Consider the following 11,204-nt stretch of genomic DNA (forward strand, 5'->3'; position numbering starts at 1 on the left):
TTCTAAAAATAAGAACATATTGTACATTTGTACACGGCTTTGGTTTGAGAGCTCTGTATTTTTTAGGTATTCAAAGAATACTTTGGTTTTCAGAAATATTGAAGTATCAAATACTTTGAGATATTTGGCTTTAGTCAAAAGTGTAGTTTTAACTACACTATGTGTGAAGTATATAAAAAAGAGGGTTAGACCTCCTTTTCTAATCATGAAGTATTGATTCGCTAGGCATAATAATACTACGGTTTGCAAATACTTTGATTCTAAAAATGAAGGGACCCGTAAAGGAAAGCCAAAAAAATTCCTCAATGAGATAGAAGAGATTGGGCAATCAAATTAATGAAAAAAGCAATCAGAAACAAAAAAGAACAAAGCAATCCTTCCTAAACAAAAAAAGAAACATCGCTTGTTTCTGGGCTTTCTCTTTGGGCCCGCGAACTAGGTTTTTTTAGCAGAACTGACGAACTCGAGGACAAAAGTTTGGCAAGTGCGAGAGAGAAGAGATGAACTTGATGTATATCCCTTGTGCTGCTCAAGTACTACTTAATGTCATCTGATGAGCTAGGGTATGATCCAACACTCGAGGTTATTAGCTAACAAAATAATCCTATCACTGAACTGGTAGTTGTTTTCTGCCGAAACTGAAAGTGTCGAAACTTAACAGTAAACTGCATACATTCAGAGATCGACAGTTGCACTAAACAGAGTTGCATTTGAGATAAACAGACTTGGATTGCTAAATAGTGGCAATAACAGTAGACAAACATATCTAACGAGAGATGGCCATCAAGTAAAAAATTCCTAGAGCAAGTATTCCTAAAGCTATCAGATTGGATTGCTTCTTCAACTCAATCAGCTGCTTGAAGTTCTTGTTCATCTTCTTCAATTCCTTCTTCAATTCGACATCTACCACCGTTGGGTATTCCGGACGCGCTGCTGCTGCCGGAGCGGCACTTTCATGGGGTAGATTGGACTCACGGATTGCATTCCCCCTTGAATCCAGCAAGCCCGACCCTTAAAGCCTCGGGATGTAAGCATCCATCCACTCGAAATGGTGGCATTTCTTCACGATCTGAAAATGAAATCATGTAACCTAAATCCAAATCTGACAGATTTTTTGAGAAATTAGAGATAAAGGATGCGAGGAAAACTCAGATCTAACCTGCCCCTCCGGCTTGCTCTCGCATTTGACAAACTCACGCCCAAAGTTTCCATTCTTCTCCTCCTTCGAAGTCAACCGCTTGAGTGGCGTAGTCCGTGGGCAGTCAGTGCATCGAGTCATCGGCACTGGACCATACACCGGCCACGTGGAACGGGGGGCTGACGAGGAGGTCGACATATCGCCCAAGAGGAAGAAACAGAGAATTGCTCGAGAGGAAGAAGAACGAGAAGATGGGGAAAGAAACAGAGGAATTGCTCGATCTTCTCGATGCCTTTGTCTGTCAGATGGAGAAGAGGAGAAGGGGAAGCTATATTGACGATTTGCCACATTGTATTTTGCAGTTTTAATATTTGAACCAACTCTTAACACTGACATGTGGTGGTCATGTGTCAAAAATACAATTTCATATGTAAAGTGGGGCAGATCGTAAAAAACCCGAGAAGGACAGTGCAGTAGCCAATCAGGATGCATCACGCGAATCGCGCATGCCTGCCCCACATCTTACGGGTGGTGTTTGGCGCTTGGTAGGATCCGACGGCGCACGTTCAATGCTAGGGTTTGGAGCATTTCTGCGGGGTTATGAGCGAGTCAACGGGGTTATTAGGGTTTGACCAGATTTCAAATGGCCATAACTAAATTAGAAAAAATCACAAAAATATAAAACAAATGTAGTTCGTCCGTTTATGAGACCTAGTTACCATAAAAAAATATAAACTCGGTATAGGGGCGTTTTTTTGAAAAATCATTTTTTGAAGTGATCTGTCGAAATCAAGTTCAAATGTTTTTAAAAAATTCAAAAAAAATAAAATGTTGTAATTCTTGCGCACATAGCCGTCATATGTGACAAGGTTATGAGAAAAAAAATAAACTTGGTGTGGGTCATTTTCATGAAAAAAGTCTTCGCACAAATGAGCTATCACCTATGAACATTTTCAGAGTTCGTAGAATAGGGAGAGAGGGTTTAGGGTTTGAAAAAAAAATCAAAATAATTAAAAAAAATAAGAAAAATCTCCATAGCTTTATTTTGGAGTGAGTAAGAAGGATCTGAACTTACTTTTTCATTTTCATATCTAAGACGTGTTATTTGACAGTTTTGAATTAAAAGCATATTTTTTCAAAAAAATGTAGTAATATGAATATTAATCAATAAATAGTGAGACTTCGTTTTTACCCTATATATATGGAACAAGTGTTAATAAATATGTATATGCCTCATTTAGGCAAGGTCAAAAAAAAACTTGATTTCAAATAGAGCTGTTGACCCTAGCTTTCGAGCTCGTTTCTAGCACATTTCTCATTTGGACTGTTCACCTACGAATATTGGACTTCAAATGCTCGATCAAATACACCGCACAGAGCAATGAACCTCCAATGTTCAACTTCAACTTTGACTCGAACCCAAATTTTGGCCCAAATTCAAATATTGATTTAAATACAAATTGTGATGGAAATTTGAATTCTGACTCAAATAAGAAACCAAAGTAGAAGCAACATTATTACAACTGATAAGTTTTCACAGTAGCTCAAATCTACCAAGTTTTAAGATGACAACATCTTAATACAAATCTACCAAGTTTTAAGCGATCCACTCGCCCTCAAATTGACAACACAAACATTTCTCAACAACTTAATTCAAATTTTCGACTTGCTCCTTGTGTTTGCAGCTGGCTTCACCGTCTTGCTCCTGGTTTCCCTAGTTGAGATGCTCTGTTCTTTCAGACTCTTGTTCCTTTTGATCTTGGGCTTTACTTGGGGTTTTCCTCGTGGAGGTGTTGATGGAGTAGTTGCACTCGCCGAGCACTTGACGACCATTTGACAGTCATCTATGGGTTCAGTAATCTTTAAAGGCACAATTGGAAAAATTATGCCCTCCTATTCCTCTTATAGATTCAAAACCATCAAAGGCCATGGTTTCAAAATCTTCTGCTTCTTCATCTCTTGGCCTTTTCTCCCTAGAGCTGGTAAATAAAATTATAAGCCATAGGAAAAAAAGAGAACAAATGCAAACAAAAGGGTAGCTGCATTCTACAAAGGGTGCAAACACATACCAAGATGCTTCATTTGCTGCTGCATTCTCCACTACTTCATTTGCTGCTGCATTCTCCACTGCATCTTCAGTCTCCATTGCTGCTGCATTCTCCTCAGCATTGGCTGCTGTCCATCTTTCCTCCTCTCCAAATGATGCATCCACTGCATTGGTACAAAGCCTAGCAATATGCCCCAGAACTCCACATTTTTGCAAGCACGCTTCTTTGGTAGACGACCCTCCTCACCTGCTCTAATCCTCTGGTTCCTTGGTCTTCCTGGTGGTCTAGTAATGACAGGAGCATGGAGTTTGAACCCTGGATCTACTATGTTCCATTGATCTTTCCCCAATAGTGCAGGCACATTCTCAGCATAAGCAGCCATAAATTTGGGAATAGAGAAATACTCAGAGCAATATTGATCAACTTCACCATCTGCACCCCAGATAACGGTCATCAAATGTAGGGCATGTATGCATGGCTTCCCACGAATCTGCCATTGCCTACAAGTGCATTCTCTAGTACTTAGGTTCACAGGATACCTCCATACCCTATTTTTAGTGTCATTATAGGTAACCTCTCCCTCATATGTACCAGATCGAATACATTTCATATTCAGTCCTCTTGCCTTCAAGTGCAATGCCTTAATCAGTGATGGGAGCATTTGATGACCAACATATTGTGTTTTTGCAATTCTTTTGCGAAGAGCCATCTTTATCATGATCATTTGCCTCATCTTGTCAAATGCTTGCCACAACAAGAGCCCTTTCACTGACTTGAACTTTGAATTGAAGCATTCTGCAAGGTTACTGGTCACATAATCTACTTTGCAGATTTCGTTGAATTTGCTTCTTGACCACACCTTGCCATGATGTGCATCCATGTACTCCTTCACAAGAGGATTTTGAGCATACAACACTCTCAAATGGTGTTCATGCTTCCTTTTGCTGCATGTGTATGATGCTGGCCATAAGTTCTCATCATAAACTTTACCTTTGAACTTCTTTTTGAAATTATGCGCTAGGTGTCGAATACATTCCCTATGCTCCACTCCAGGGAATACAATTTCCACTGCACTCTCTAAACCCTTGCAAGCATCTGTGTGTATAGCTAAACCTAGGGGTGTGCCTATGATGTTGCGCAACTACTGCAGAAACCAAACCCAACTTTCCTCAGACTCTGCCTCCACCACACCAAATGCAACTGGGAATAGCCAGTGGTGTCCAGCAACTGCAGAAGCTGCTACTAGCTGTCCTCTCCATCTTCCAGTCAAATGTGTAGCATCTACAGCCAAATAGGGCCTGCAACCATCTAGAAACCCCTGCCAGCAAGCCTTGAAACAAACAAAAGCCCTTCTGAAGCACTCCTTCTGAAATGACTTCCCTTTTATTTTGAATGGAAATGTATGCTTGTTAATCTCTACAACACTCCCTGGACTTGCCATCTCCACTTCAGCTTTGAAAGTGTAAAGCAGCTGAAAACTGTCATTCCATTGACCATTAATTCTACCAAGAGCCTTTTCCCTAGCATTGAAAATTCTCATGTAAGGAATTTCTATCTTGTACTTCTCAAAAAGCTTCCCATGGAGTGCTGTTGGACCAAGTCCAGGTTCTTCTCTCAGCCAATCCAATATAGCATCTGCCACCCACCTAGTTTTTGCTAGCTTGGTTTTGGCCTTCCCTCCTCCCCCTCCAGGTGGACAGGTGTGCTTGTGTGGGTTTTTCTTTATCTGAAACAAAATAAAAGGGTAAAAAACAGATAAGTAACCTTACTCAACAATCTGAAACTAAATTAATAACTGAACTTGGATTACCTGAACATACTTGATCTTTCTCATACGAGATGCATGCAACTTCCACCTACACCTAGGATATGGACAAAAAACTGTGAACCTTGCTGGCTCACTCCTTTCAATCTTATAGGTGTTTTCAGATATAATGCACCATCTTGTCACTATATTCCGACAGTCCACCATTGATTGGAAAATGGTACCTACACTAAGCTCAGGTTTTTCCCGGTTCCACTCAATTGTTGGCATGTCACCACCATCGTATTCATCCTCGATTAAGCTATCCATGTTCTCCACCTTCTCTTCATCGTCAGTGTCATCGAACCTAGCTTGGCTGATGGGCTCCTCCATATATTCGTCATCCACTGCTTGCTGACTGGCTACATCGACCAGTTCAGGAAACATCATCTCGTCTTCATCATCATTTGTAGGCACTGCCTCGTCAGGTTCTGCATCTTCTTCTACACCAACTACAGAAGGTACACGAGAAGCAGCAGCTGAATCGAAACCAGAATTGGCAGCAAGCATGTTGTGGCTCCATGAACCACTTGCTTTACTTGGTGTCGACCTACAAGGAGTGCCGGGGTGCTGGCTATTAGCACTGACAGATGATGTCTGAACTCCCTTCCCCTTCGCCCGTTCTGCGCATGGCTGAATCACATCGATTTGGAGTTTACTAAATCGGCAGCCAGCAATTCCAGCAAAAGCAGTGGCATATGATCGTCGCAAGTTAGTGGGAGAAATCTTTGCTTGTCACTGCTGAACTAATTCAGTTTAACAACATCGGCATCACTCCAGGGATAGTTGTTTCGGAGCTCAGCTCGCAAATCTTTGAAAGATATGCTGGTTTCTACCACTTTGGGATAGAAAAATGATGAAATCAAATGCGGTTTAGTACCACGCAGCACACTAGTTTCCATTCTAATCGCCAGCCGGAAAGCCAGCGCGGGATCAATCCTATTTTGTTGGGGGAAAGAAACAAAGGCTTCAGTTAGCCGGGTAAAATCGAGCACAAATTCGGACGATTCAAGCAAACATAAGTCAAATACGGCCTACAATACGACTTAATGTCAATTCGAGAGGAAACAATGCTTACTCAGGTTTAATCCATGAATTATCTGCCGCGGATTCGACCCAATCCTCTCCACGGTCGACTGCATTTCGGGCGTCCTCACTCAACATTGCTATGTAATCCCAGATGGGGAGGTGGGCTATATCTGGCGCAGACGCGGTGTCGCGGACGAACGGAATAGGGCATAGGGTGGAGGAAACAACTGCGGTGGACGCGACACGACGCCGGCGGAGGGGGCGGGGCGAGCGATGCAGTGCGGCCTGTCTAGATCTGTTTCACATTCAGACAAGCTGCCCAATACGTGTTTCCTTGCGGTCCCACATGTCAGCAAGCAACAGTCAGACGAAGACTCGGCCTCACTCGTCAGCAATTAATGGTCAATGGATGGTCAAGACGGCAAACGTCCGCTATGAGCATTTGTGAGAGTTTCAGCTAAGGAAGAGGGGAAAAGTGAGAAAACGTGTGGAGCGTGGGGAAAAGTGAGCACAACTAAGGAACCAGGGGCACTAATTTAAATATCCCTTTTTATTAACAGATTCAGACAGCAGAAAACTGAGCATGGCATAAATAGCATTATGAAGGCATCTTTGCAATCTAAAATCACTCATCACAAAGCCTTGCATGATAAAACAAGCATAGCATCAGCAAGAAGACATGTTCAAGAAGCTAACCGTGGCAAGAGAAAGTTAAAAGCATGCATGGATCAACTACAACAACCATGGAAAATAAACAATCTGCCAGGAACATTTTAGAGCAAAAGTAGAGCAAGATTAGGTCATGCTTGGGCACTCCATAATTGAAAACAGGGGCATGGATGGATAGAGCACAACCACATGTCCAAAACATCCTTACTGAAGATACTCAAAAGAAGCATGGATCTCACTGTAGCAACATGAATACGTGGCATAAAAATAATAGCAGAGCAATGACTTGGTAAAAACCCAAGTCCCTGAAATCAGCAATATCACGAAGGATAATTTGCATGCTTTTGCTACTCACCACAAGGATCGCAAAAATACATGGCATACGCCTTGTTAGACATGACATGGCATACATCAAAATACATGTAGGGATCACGCCCATATGCAGCACACAACAAATGTAGCAAAAATGAAAAAAGCTCATAATCTGCTAAGAATCAGCACCTAACAATTTATAGCACTCTTGAATCCGTGATTTGGGCATCAAGATGGACACAAACAAGCATGTCACAATGGAACGAAATGAAGAGCACATCATGATGAACATTTCGATATATCATGTGCATGAAACAGAGCAGTATGCAACAAATTATGGCATGATGAACACAGGATGAAAATGCAAAAATTGAAGGACTTGGTCGTTTCCGAAAAAAAACAGAACAAGGGCAATATATTAAAACACGCACGGGGTGAGGGTTAGGCGGGCTGCTCACCACATGGCTTGGCCCAGGACGTAGAGGGGGTAGCTGGGCCGTGGATCTGGGCGCTCATGGGCCGGATGCGGGATGGGGCCCACTTGGAGGTCATCCTCCTCCTGATCCCACCTGGATCGGGGAGGCAGGAGGCGATGAACGGCGGCGGGCGGCGGGCGGCGCTCGCCGGTGATGGGGCGAGCCGCGGAGGAGGCCGGGGCGACGGGAACGGCGCAGGGGCGACGGATCCGGCCAGATTCGGTCGGCCGGAGCTGGATCCGGGCGGTGCAGCGACGGGCGAAGCAGGTGAGGTGCGGGACTCCGGCGAGGCTCCGGTGGCCGGAGCTGCGATGTGCGGCGGAGGGTCGGGCGACGCGGGCGGCGGCGCTAGGGCAGAGCGGCGCGGGTGCTCCAGCGGGTGCGGTGAAGGAAGGCGCGGGCCGGGGAGGGTCCGACCTGGGCCCGGCGGGCTTGGGCGGGAGGTGCGGCGATGTGGGACGCAGCCCACGCTGAGGTGGCGACCCCTGAGTGGCTGAGGCAGCGGGGAAGCTGACGTGGCGCGACGCCATTGGTCGGAGTGACATGGAGGGCCGCGGTTGACATGTCCGGCGCGGAGAGGACGTGTCCGGATGCGCGGTGGAGGAGTGGATCTAGGGTTAGACCGCGAAATTCAGAGGGGATCACCTATTTATAGGTAGAAGGAGGTAGGAGTGTCCAAATGGAGTGTAGTTTTCGACCACGCGATCGTGATCTGAGGACGGAGGACATGGTAGAGGTATGGATGGGTTATTGGGCCGTTTTGGAGGGGTGTTGGGCTGCAACACACACGAGGCCTTTACGGTTCCCCGGTTAACCGTTGGAGTATCAAACGGACTCCAAATGGCACGAAACTTGACAGGCGGTCTACTGGTGGTGTACCAAGGCCTCTTGGCAAATCTCGGTCCATTCCAAGAAAGTTTAACACCCGCTCATGAAAAGAGGCAAAAGGGGGCGTCGGAGGACGTAGGAGAGTGTCGGATTGCAAAACAAACAACGGAGAAAAAGCTCAGATGCATGAGACGAACATGTATGGCCAGTTGAATAGTTTTGATTAAGGTTTTATTAGTTTATTACTTGAAACTAAATCAAGGATTTTCAGGATACTTCCTTCGTGGAATAAGATATTCGATCCTCGAGTGATCTCTTTTTCTTATTGCTTCATAAGAGTGAATGCGATGCACATGATGACATGATATGAAATGCATGACATGAACAAAATGGAAAACGAAGACAAAATCCAACCACAAAGGGAATCTCATATCGCAACTCCGGAAAAGGCAAGAGTCGGAGTTACAAATATGGAAAGTCGTATCCGAGGCGTTACAACACTCCACCACTACAAGAGGATCTCGTCCCGAGATCTTGGATGGCACCGGAGGGAAAAGGAAGAGGAATAAGAGAGGTAAAACTAAGTTGCTTCTTTGACCAATGAGTGAAACCAAAGAACCTTGCGAGGCTGAATAAATTGAAAGAAAGAATACAATGAAGATGAACGAAGTTTAAAACACTCCGTTAGGAAAGAGGAACAAGGAATATTATTAGAACCTTGTAGGTTGAAGGACATAAGAAAAAGGGTTGCAATGGGCAAGAAGTACATGCAAGCACTCTGGTAAAAACGAGATGTACAAGGAACGATAAGGATCAATTATGACAACACTCTGGTTGGAAATGGAAGGTAAAGAATATGAGCTTGATGAAATGAAAGCACTTGGATGAGACTCCAGTTAAAAGAGGAATGATAGCCCCAACACTCCGGTTAAAACATGATAGAGAAGGAATAAGAATGATATAATTTGGGCAGCACTCCGACTGTAAATGGAAGGAATTGAACAAGAACTTGACAAGATGAGAGGATACTTGATGAAATCAACAATACACTGCCTCCGGAACTAATGAAAAATTGGCACAAGGGGTAAGAAAGATTTCAGACAGCAATCAGGTAGAGAAGGGAGGCAAAACTTGATAAGATGAAAAGAACTTGAGCATAGGTCACAACACTCCGATTAAATGGGTAAGCATGAAAAGAACACGATCCTCACAATTCGAGATGATGAGTGAAGAGAGCAACATCACAAAGCCTCCGGGAGAAATAATATAAGATCGATCATTGGAAAAGAATCGAGATGAAAATGCCAACTTCTGCCACAAATGAGATTGGAAAGAACCCTTCGAAGAAGGTTATAACAGAGTTGTTGGAAAAAACAACTACGAAATGAATAATCTTGTAGTGGGTTATGGTAAACTTCTCAAAATTATGAGGTTAAATTCTGTCACTAACGGAAACAATAGATTGGATTGATATCAACAAGGGACAAGAAACTTATTTCACCGGGAGGATAAATGAAGAACTTGGATCATTTATGAGCACCATAAATAGCAACAATCCTTAGGGAAAGCTTTAGGTGAAATATAACCCAAGATACTCCAATGGAGACATTGATGGATTGAGAAGAGCTCATGCTCGAAGAAATTGATGGTTTTAACTATCTCATTCTTGACAACTGTTGAATCATGATACACGAAGGGAAATTGTCAAGAGTGACATAACACCACCTCAGAATATAAGGTAGAATGAATTGTATTTCGGAATGCAAGATGAAGCATGCTTGAACTCCTCAAAACAAGACATGTGTTGAACACCATGTTTAATTGAGAGTACAGCTTGGCGGATCATAACTTCAAGAGAAATCTTAAAGAACGAATGAAGAATGAAAGAAATCCTTGATGAGCCACCATGTAGAGCCTCCATGAAGAACTCTGGTAAAAAGGATGATAAAAGAAAGAGAAGTTGAGAAGAACTCCGGGAGAAGCCTTGCAATGATTCAATGAAGCTTTGCAATGACATAACCGAGAAAACTTTGCACTCCGGGAGGAAAAGATGAACAAATGAAATCAAGAATTTTGATGAACTTCCAGAATAAGGAATTGATCACTTGGATGAAACAATAATAAACTACGTTATGCGCATCCTTCACCAATTTAAATTGATGACAAGAAGCGGATTTGGCATAATACTTATTCTCGTAGAAAGGATTAAGATAGATATGGCGCAAACTTGAGAAAGGTCTTCAACGATTCGCCGGTAGGATTGAACGAATGAATAGATATGAGAACATAGGAACAGGAATCTTGAACCAACCACCGTAAGAATTGAAAATGAAAGTAGCAGAGGCACAATTCACCGGGAAGAATTGGAAAACGAATGAAGATACTTTCTAGGATTTAGATACATGAGAACGAAGAGATCATGAACTGATTAGAGGATATTTGAACGATGCACCGGTAAGATTCGGAGAACGAGAGCTAAAAGCTAGAACGAATAAATCTGAGATGGTGGGCTCCGGAGAATCAAACTGAAAAGAATCTTGAATTGCTCTGGATGGGTGAAAAGAATTCTCACCACCGAAAACAATTATAAGAGGATGGCAGCAAGCTAAAATCATGAGTCTTTGAGAGAACGGATAAGATTTGGAGAAAAAATCTTCTTTGGTCTTCAAATGTTGAGAATGATGATGTGAAACACCACCATGAATTGTTGAGGCACTTCGGGATGACGAATAGAAAGGTTGAACCAACGATGAAAAGAATTATAAGATCTTGGAGAAACCAACTGACTGATGATAATTCATTCTTACGTCATACTTTGAAAGGAATTCAAAAATTACACCGGAAAATTAGAAGAGTCGGGTAAGATCCTGGGAAAAGACCTATGGGTTAGGGCCCACTCA

Source organism: Triticum dicoccoides, chromosome 2A (assembly GCF_002162155.2).
Source record: "Triticum dicoccoides isolate Atlit2015 ecotype Zavitan chromosome 2A, WEW_v2.0, whole genome shotgun sequence".
Classification (NCBI taxonomy): Eukaryota; Viridiplantae; Streptophyta; class Magnoliopsida; order Poales; family Poaceae; genus Triticum; species Triticum dicoccoides.